Source organism: Orycteropus afer, unplaced genomic scaffold (genome assembly GCF_000298275.1).
Source record: "Orycteropus afer afer isolate SDZICR_OR568_19922 unplaced genomic scaffold, OryAfe1.0 scaffold00152, whole genome shotgun sequence".
Lineage (NCBI taxonomy): Eukaryota > Metazoa > Chordata > Mammalia > Tubulidentata > Orycteropodidae > Orycteropus > Orycteropus afer.
Window position 1 is genome coordinate 4136592 of NW_006921739.1, and position 9612 is coordinate 4146203.

Genomic DNA, 9612 nt, shown 5'->3' on the forward strand with positions numbered 1-9612 from the left:
CTGATCGAGGTTCATCAAACCCCGAGAGTTGGGAGGATCCACCAGACCTACTCACAGACCCGGGACTCACCAGCCTGCCAGCCTCCACCACTACTACATGAGACGAACCCTTGGGTGCCTGTGAGTTTTGTGAGGCGTTACAGTGAAATACAGAACCCTAAGACTGGGGAAATTACTGGGAGGAGGAGGAGGAGTTAATGTCTAAAATGGAGTGGCATGGTAGTTTGGACATTTGGGACATCTTTGACCTCTACCTCATGGGTACCGGCCTCGTGCTGATCTTTCTAAGAGAAATTGTTCAAGCAATAATTAAGCAATATCTGTTTATAAACAGTTTACTTAGAAAACTGTAACACTAATCTTGTTGTTAGTTGCCATCAAGTTGGCACTAATAGCTAATATTAATTACTAATAAATATTAATTTTCACTAATACCTAATATTTATTAAGTGCATACTGTAGTGTTTGCTATGTTAATGCTTTACATTCATGATGTTAGTTTATCCTCGCCATTACTTTATGAGTTAGGTACTATTATTATGCCTATTTTACATTTAAGGAAACTGAGGTTCTGAGTCATTGAATATCTTTCTTAAGGTCATAAACCAGTAATTGGGACATCTAGGATTCAAAACCTGGCCTTTCCAAAATCCATAACCTTAATAACCTAGGCTATGTGTAAAATTCTATTACACACATACACATACACACACAAACATATATATGTTCACTAAAGCCAAAGATGAAGAAATTAGAGATTTTTAGCAATTTCCGCAGTATAAAATTGACTAAACATGCAATCAAGATGTATTGATTATATTACTGGTGATTAGAATATGAAAGTTGGAAACAAAGACGAATCACTGGTTGTTGGAAGATATGGCCTTGGTGATAGACATATTGCTGGAGATCACATCACAGAATTTTTCAAGACTAGTGACTTATTCATTGCAAATACCTTTTTGCAACAACATAAACAGTGACCATACACAGGGACCATGCCAGATGGAATACACAGGAATCAGACTGGCTGTATCTGTGGAAAAGGATGATAAAGAAGCTCAAAATCATCAGTCAAAACAAGACCAGGAGCTCACTGTGGAACAGACCATCTGTTGCTCATATGCAAGTTCAAGTTGAAGCTAAAGGAAATTAAAACAATTCCACAAGAGCCAGAATATGAGTTTGATTATATCTCATCTGAATTTAGAGACCATCCAAAGAACAGATTTGACACGTTAAACATTAATGACTGAAGACCAGACTAGTTATGGGATGACATCAAGAACATCATACATGAAGGAAGCAAAAGGTCATTAAACAGACAGAAAAGGAAGACCAAAATAGATGTCCAAAGAGACTCTGAAACTTGCTCTTGAATGCAGAGTAGCTAAAGTGAATAGAAGAAATGATGAAATGAAAGAGCTGAACAAAAGATTTCAAAGAGCAACTCAAAATAAAGTATTATAATGAAATGTGAAAAGACCGTTACAAAACCAGGAGGATTTTCTAACATGCTTGGCACTTCTCAAGGTGAACAAACTGAAGAAAAAATTCAAGCCTCCAGTTGCAATACTGAAGGAGTCTATGTGCAAAAAATTAAATGATGCAGGAAGCATCAAAAGATGATGGAAGTAATACACAGTGCCATTGTACCAAAAAGAATTGATCAACATTCAACTATTTTAGGAGGTAGTATATGATCAAGAACTGATGGTGTTGAAGCTGTGCTGAAAGAACTCGTTAAAAATAAAGGCTCCAGGAATTTATGGAAGACCCATTGAGATCTTTCAATAAATAAATGCAGCACTGGAGGCACTAACTTGCTTATTCCAAGAAATGTGGAAGACAGCTACCTGGCCAACTGACTGAAAGAGAGCCGTATTTGTGCCCATTCCAAAGAAAGGTGATCCAAAAGAATGTGGAAAATATCAAACAATATCATTAATGTCACAAGAAGTAAATTTTTGCTGTAGACAATTCAAAAACAGTTGCAGCAGTATATTCACTGAAAAATTCCAGAATGCAAACTAGATTCAGAAGATGACATGTAATAAGGAATATCATTGCTGATGTCAGATGGATCTTGGCTGAAAGCATTAACAAAGACATTCAACTATGTAGATCATGGCAAATTATGGATAACATTGAGAAGAATGGGAATTCCAGAACACTTCGTTGTGCTCATGAGGAACCTGTACATAGACTAGGATGCTGTCATTCAAACAGAACAAGGGACTACCATACTTGTATCCTTTCACCATACTTATTCAATCTGTATGTTCAGCAAATAATCTGAGAAGCTGGACTGTATGAAGAAGAACATGGCATCAGGATTGGAGGAAGACTCACTAACAGCTTGTGAAATGCTTGCTGAAACCTTGCTTGCTGGAAGTGAAGAGGACTTGAAACACTTGCTAATGAATATCAAAGACTGCAGACTTCAGTATGGATTATACCTCAAAATAAATAACACAAAAATCTTCACAACTGGACCAAGAAGCAACATCATGATAAACAGAGAAAACATTGAAGTTGTCAAAGATTTCACTTTACTTGGATTCACAACCAACATCAAGAGAAGCAGCAGTCAAGAAATCAGATGGTGTATTGCACTCAGCAAATCTGTTGCAATAGACCTCTTTAAAATCTTAAGGGGCAAAGATATCATCTTGAAGACTAAGGTGCACCTAACCCAAGCAGTGGTTTTTTCAGTAGCTTCATATGCATGTAAAGCTGGATGATGAACAAGGAAGACTAAAGAAGAGTTGATGCCTTTGAATTGTGGTATTGGCAAAGAATACTGAAAATACCATGGACTGCCAGAATGAACAAATCTGTCTTGAATAAGTGCTAGCCAGAATGATCCTGGAAGAGAGAATGTCCAGACTTTGTCTCATGTAGTTTGGTTATGTTGTCATAAGGGACCAGTCCCTGAAGAAGGATATCATGCTTAGTAGAGGGTCAGTGAAAAAGGGGAAAACCCTCACCCAGATGGACTGACACAGTGGCTGAAACAATGGGCTCATGTAATTGTGAAGATGGCTCAGGACCAGGAATTGTTTCATTCTGTTGTACATAGGGTTGCTATGAATTGGAGCCGACTTGACAACACCTAAGAACAACTACAACATGCATTATTTATTCTACATATATAGAGAGAGACTATGTGCTAGCTATTCCATTTAGTATTATACTCATGTTATTTGAGTCCAAAGCTTTTATGCAATACTCTTATTAGAAGAAGTCAGGAAAAGACAAAAAGAAAAGAAAATGTAAAAAGGTCATAAACTTATGCACTTCCTTCTTCATGGCAGGTCAATTTTCTTTCTGGAAAATCTAGATATTCAAAGAAGTGATCAAATGTTATTCATGAAAACATGGTATGCTGCATTATTTAACCTTGCACACCAGCCTTTGGTCATGACTTTGCCAATCCTCTCTTGTTTGTAGCCTCCAGAACTGCCTGTTCTTTTGTCCTACTTCAAGTATCTCTTGGGATAATAATAACAGCAGCTAATATCTTCTCAGTGGTACTATATTTAAGATATTGTTCTAAGGGCATTCTTCTTCTCTTGAGTTGTTGTTTGTTGTTGTTGTTGTTGTTTGCTGTCGAGTAGCTGGAGTATATTGGAGAGGATGAGAAGTATTAACAATCTAGCTTTGGAAATCCATAAGACCATTGTACATTCACTTCCACATACCAACTCAGCCTGGAATGAAGGCAAAAAGTTTTCCTTTAACTTACTCTGATGCATAAGACTAAAGACTTCTCCAAGACTAAACAACAGGTTTATTCTTACATAATATTTACTCAGTAATGAAATTCTGTAATTAATGATCTGGCTTTCATTGTTAGGCAATTACCCACAGTAAACAAAATACATTTGGTTCCAAAATCACATTACTAACAGATGGGGAAGATACTGAAATGAGGTTATGCTTTGAGGAGCTAAAACAAAGTGGTACCATCATCCACACCATTGCTCTCGGACTTTCTGCTGCCAAGGAACTGGAGACTCTGTCAAATATGACTGATAAACCTTTGGAATATGTTATTCTTTGGAATATAGTTAGCATTCAAAAAAAAGACATTTCCAGCCTCTCTCATTCCAGACGACTTTTTCCTTTAAACTACAATCATTCACACTCACTCACTGCCGTGGAGTCTAATCCAACTCATAGCAATCCCTCCTTGGGTTTCTGAGTGGTATCTCTATGGAAGTAGATCACCCAGTCTTCCTTCCGAGGAGCAGCTGGTGGATTTACTCCACCAGGCTTCTGGTTAGCAGTCAGATGCCTTAGACATTAAAATTCACTATTCTATTCATTAACCTACTTTGTTTTTCTTTGTCCTTTAAAGCAATATCCTCCATCTTCATTTCTTCATTATAAATATAAATATAAACATATATATATATATATATATATACACACACACACACACACATACAGACACACATATTCTTATATTTCTCCCAATATTATTCAACAGATGGTTTCTTCATTTATTCCTCCATTGCTTTCTGCCAATACCACTAAACTGAAACTTCTTTCTTCATGTTACTGATTACTTGTTGGTTGCTGTTGAGTGAATTCTGACACACTTAGTCAACTGCAATTTCAAAATACATGCTCAGTACTTGTCCTTCTGATCCCCACAGTGAGATTCACACAGATTTCATAGATGAGAACATGGAGGCCTAAACAGTATAAACAATTTGCCCAAGGCCACAGTGAGAGTCCTGATTAGCAATTCAGAACTCTTTCTACCATCCTTCTCTACTTCCAACTTACCAAATCTTGCTAAACCATAGTTTGAAATATTTATTGTATTTCTTTCTATCCAGTCCTACTACCACATCCTAACCTGCCTTCACAACCTCCTCCTGGGCTACTTCAATAACATCCCAGCTAGTCTTCCTGCCATGTGTTAGTTCAGTAAATGTGTATTGATAGTTGTGTATGTGGCAGGCACTTGGGTTAATTCTTCCCTCCCTGCAATCCAGCTTGTCCTAACTCCCCACATCCAAGTAATGTCTCTATTAACTCCTGTATTATTATTTTTCTGAACTTATACATTTTTACTTTATTCTAAACTGTCATTCTTTAATTGTTCTGGTATATCTTAGACACAACTAGAAAACAAGCAGCTGATTCAGAAGACCTGTCATAAATTTCATTTTTATAACATCATTTAGTGATTAGAAAAATGTTGTTAATAGGGAGGCACTTGTGTCTGTTGACTGACTGATATTATATTTGGCCTGTTCTCTACAGTTGCATTCATTCTTACTTATTTTAAGGAAGATTTTAGTTAGTGTAGAACTGTATCTGGGATACTACTATACTGAAAAGTTCCTGAGATTGTGGGAAAGTGATCTTTGCAAAGTAAAAAAGAAATGAAAAGTAAATATTAAAGTATATTTAAGAGAACACAACAAAAATATAACTTTCTCATTTAAAATTAACATTCTAAAACTAAACAAAATTTCATTTCAGGAGGATATTATGTTTATGTCAATAATGACACAACTAGTATTATTGATACTTTCAGTAGAATTTCATCTAGAAGTGGTAGCATTTCTCAACAGGCTATTCAAGCCAGGATACCAGGATAATTCTTTGATTGTTCACATCTGCAATATATTTCTATTATCCTAAATATTAATTCTACTTTCTGTAATGCATAACAGTTATGCCTGAAAATATTTCAAGTGCACAACAAAAATATCCTTACTGAGTTAGCTTTTCTATGACACTTACAGCCACCTGTTCTTTTGAATTCTTCTACTCTCTATAATTATATAGGCTTTTTTTTCAAAATTTTTCAAAATCATTCATAGTCATTTTAATTGAAAACTTAAAGATAAATTTAAAATTACTCTGAATTGACTAAACAGTGAAATTCTATTAACTATAATAATAAATAGATTATATTAATATTTTGTTTTTATATATACAACAGCTGGAAAGTAACGCTTTAAGAATTTCAGGAAGGAAATGGATTAACATTGTCTGCGAATAGTACAATTGGAAACAATCCTTTCTTTGCTATCACATGAACAATACAAAACCCAGAAATTTTTCTTCAAGATCCAAAAGGAAAAAAATATAAAACCTCAGTTTTCAAAGAAAATATCCAATCTTCCCAACTCCAGATACCAGGTATGGCAGAGGTAAGTTTATACTTTTCTTCATGCTTTGTCAACTTAAAAAAATAAATACATAAAAATAAGAAGATAATATCTCATATATTAGCACTATAAAAACAGTGATGGGTCATCTGTCATAAGAAAGAAGGCAATTAGAATTCTAAGGACTTATTGGGAGCTCTGGTAGCATAGTGGCTAAGATACTTCCCTGCTAACCAGACGGCTGGCGGTTCAAACCCACCAATGACTCCTCGAAAGAAAGATTGGACAATCTACTTCCATAGTGATACTGCCTCAGAAACCCAAGGAGGGGTCACTATAAGTCGGGTTTGACTCAACGGCACATAACAACAACAACAACATTCTATACTATGTACTAGTTAATAAAACTGGGTACTAAAAATCATTGATGTGGTGATTGTTGCACAACATTATGAATGTATCTAAGGCCACTGAATTGAATTCCTAAAAATGCTTAAAATGTCAATTTTTATGTTATATATAATTTACCAAAAAAAAAGCATTAATATTACTTTGCTTAAATTTCTAAATAATTTTATACTCTAAACAAGGAGTAGGAAAATATTACCAAAGCTCTTAGATTTTTTTTTTTTATTTTCAGACATGCACTTGGACTTATGACCTTCTAAATAATCATATCAACTCTCATTTGTTAACAGTGACAATAATTACTGGAGCAAGAAGTCCTACAGCACTCCCAGTGATTACAACTGCTCACAAGTCATAACACAGCTCATTGTCCTAGCCCAATGACTATTTATGCATAAGTCAGTCAAGGGTTTTTGCCTGTTCTGGTAATCAATGTGACACCCATTACAGAAAATGAAGATGGACATCAAGTAACATTCAAGACGTGGGACAATGGTGCAGGTAATAAAAATCTGCTTCAACTTTCACTGAACGTAAAATCCTACTTCAGTCACATGACTTAGAAGTCAATATTTCCTATGTATAAAAATTAATCATATTTTAAAGTAAATTAAGCTTAATTTTTTATGATTTTAAACTTTTATTTAATTATCTTGACAAGTCATGTTGTTGTTGTTGTTGTTGTTAGGTGCTGTTGAGTTGGCATCTAATGTACAACAGAACCAAACACTGCCCAAACCTGTGCCAGCCTCACAATCCCTGCTATACCAGAGCCCATCATTGCTGCCACTATGTCAATCCATCTCATTGTGGGCCTTCTCCTTTCTCTCTGACCCTCCACTTTACCAGGCATGATATCCTTCTCCAGGGAATGGTCCCTTCTGACAACATGACCAAAGTAGGTTAAGACAAAATCTGGCCAGTCTTGCTTCCAGGGAGCACTCCAGCTGCACTTCTTCCAGGACAGACTTGTTAGTTCTTTTGGCAGTGCATGGAAGAACATCAACTCTTCTTCGGTCTTCTTTATTTGTTGTCCAGCTCTCACACACATATGAGGCAATTGAAAATACCATGGCTTGGGTTAGGCTCACCTTAGTCTTCACAGAGACATCTTTGTTCTACAGCACTTAAAAGAAGTCTTTTGGGGTAGATTTGCCCAGTACAATATGTCATGTGATGTCTTGACTGCTGCTTCCATTGCTGTTGATTGTGGAACCAAGTAATATGAAATCTTTGACAACTTCAATCTTTTCTCCATTTATTGTGATGCTGCTTACTGGTCAAGTTGTGAGGATTTTCATTTTATGTTGAGATGTAATCCATACTGCAGACTGTAGTCTTTGATCTTTATCAGTAAGTGCTTCAAGTCATCCTCACTTTCAGTAAGCAAAGGTGTATCATCTGCATATCACAGATTGTTAATGAGTCTTCCTCCAATCCTAATGCTGCATTCTTCTTCATATAGTCCAGCTACTCAGATTATTTGTTCAGCGTATGGATTGAATAAACATGGTAAAAGGACACAACCCTGACTCACTCTTTTCCTGATTTTAATCTATGCAGTATCCCCTTGTTCTATTCAAACAACAGTGCTAAAGGGGCAAGGAAGCCCCATCTTCTGACCTTCTCTAACCCCACAAGAGGAAGACAGAATCACCATCAGTAGCCCAAGGTCTATTCCTGCAAGGCCAGACATGCTGCCTCCCTCCAGGCCTTTCATTAACCCTGATACCAGTCATTCCTTCAACAGCACCCACCCCCTCTCTGCTGGATTGTGTAATTCACTCCAGTGACCACAGAGAACTCACAAATTATGCGGTTTATTAGGGAAGCAACAGGCTACAATTCAAGTTCAGGAATACACTCAGTCTCTCGCAGCCCACTATCTCTCAGCCAAGTCTCTCTCAGTCTCTCTCCCAGCAGTACGTGTTTCTTGGTGTCTCTCTCTCTCTCTCTCTCTCAGCAATGCATGTCTCTCACATATCTCTCTCAGTAATGCGTGTCTCTCACATCTCTTAGCCAGCAGTGAGAGATTCCTTCTGCCTCCAGGAGGGCTCTTTTTGGCCTGGCAGAGAGGCCAAACTAACCAATCCCAACATCAGAATTCTATACATCTGAGAGAGAGAGAACTTCCTAGAAGATTGCTTTGTGCCACTCAACAGAAATACCCCAGGTGGTATGTCTATGAAGTGGGGAGTATACCCAAGACCATGTATAGGGTTGGCAGACAATGGTCCTGTAAGTGTATCTGTATGATCTGAATTCCCAAATATATAGTAGAGCTGACAAGGGACAAGATTGTAGTCACTACTTGGTCACAGCCAGCTACCCAGAGGGAGCGAGTAGTTGAACTTCTGGGCTCAGGACCATAGTCGCAGGGGACATCAAGCTCAATTGGCATAACATACTACACAAAACACTGTGCCACTTCCCACTTTGGCGAGTAGCAACTGGGATCTTAAAAGGCTTCAAGCAGCCATCTAGATGCAACAATGGGTCTCTCCTTGTCCAGCCCAAAGAAGAATGAAGAAAACCAAAGATTCATGGAAGGAATTAGTCCTTGTGACTGGTACACCATGCGATCTGCATCCTATATGACTATGAGACCAGAAGAACTAGATAGTGCCCAGTTACCAATGTCAACCACTCGGAGGGGGATCGATGTAGTAGACCCTGGATAGAGAGGGAGAACAATATGGAACAAAACTCAAAAGCATTTGGAAAAAAAGAGGGGAAACAGGTTTGCTGGTCTGATAGAGCCTGGTGGAACCACTGAGACTATGGCCCCTAACTGCCCTTCGGGTCTAGAATCGAACCCACACCCTTGGCTTCCAGCCAAGCAAAAGACAGACTTAGGAGTTGAACATTTACCTGAGGTAAATACACTCATGGGAGAAAGAATGGCTGTTTAGGCACAGGGAGACAGTTCAAGGGGCAGGGGTGCATGGAGGGATGGACACAGGGAAGTAATGACTGTCGGAGGAAGTGGGAGAGGACCTGTTGCATTGTGGTGAATTGTGGTCAATGTCATGAGACAAAGTGTATGTGAACTGCTGTAAGGGAAGTG

General features: G+C 37.7%; 1 pseudogene; it reads left to right on the forward strand.

Moving 5' to 3' along the window:
• Positions 1 to 9612, forward strand: part of LOC103201492 — a 38032-nt pseudogene that overhangs the window by 16235 nt on the left and 12185 nt on the right.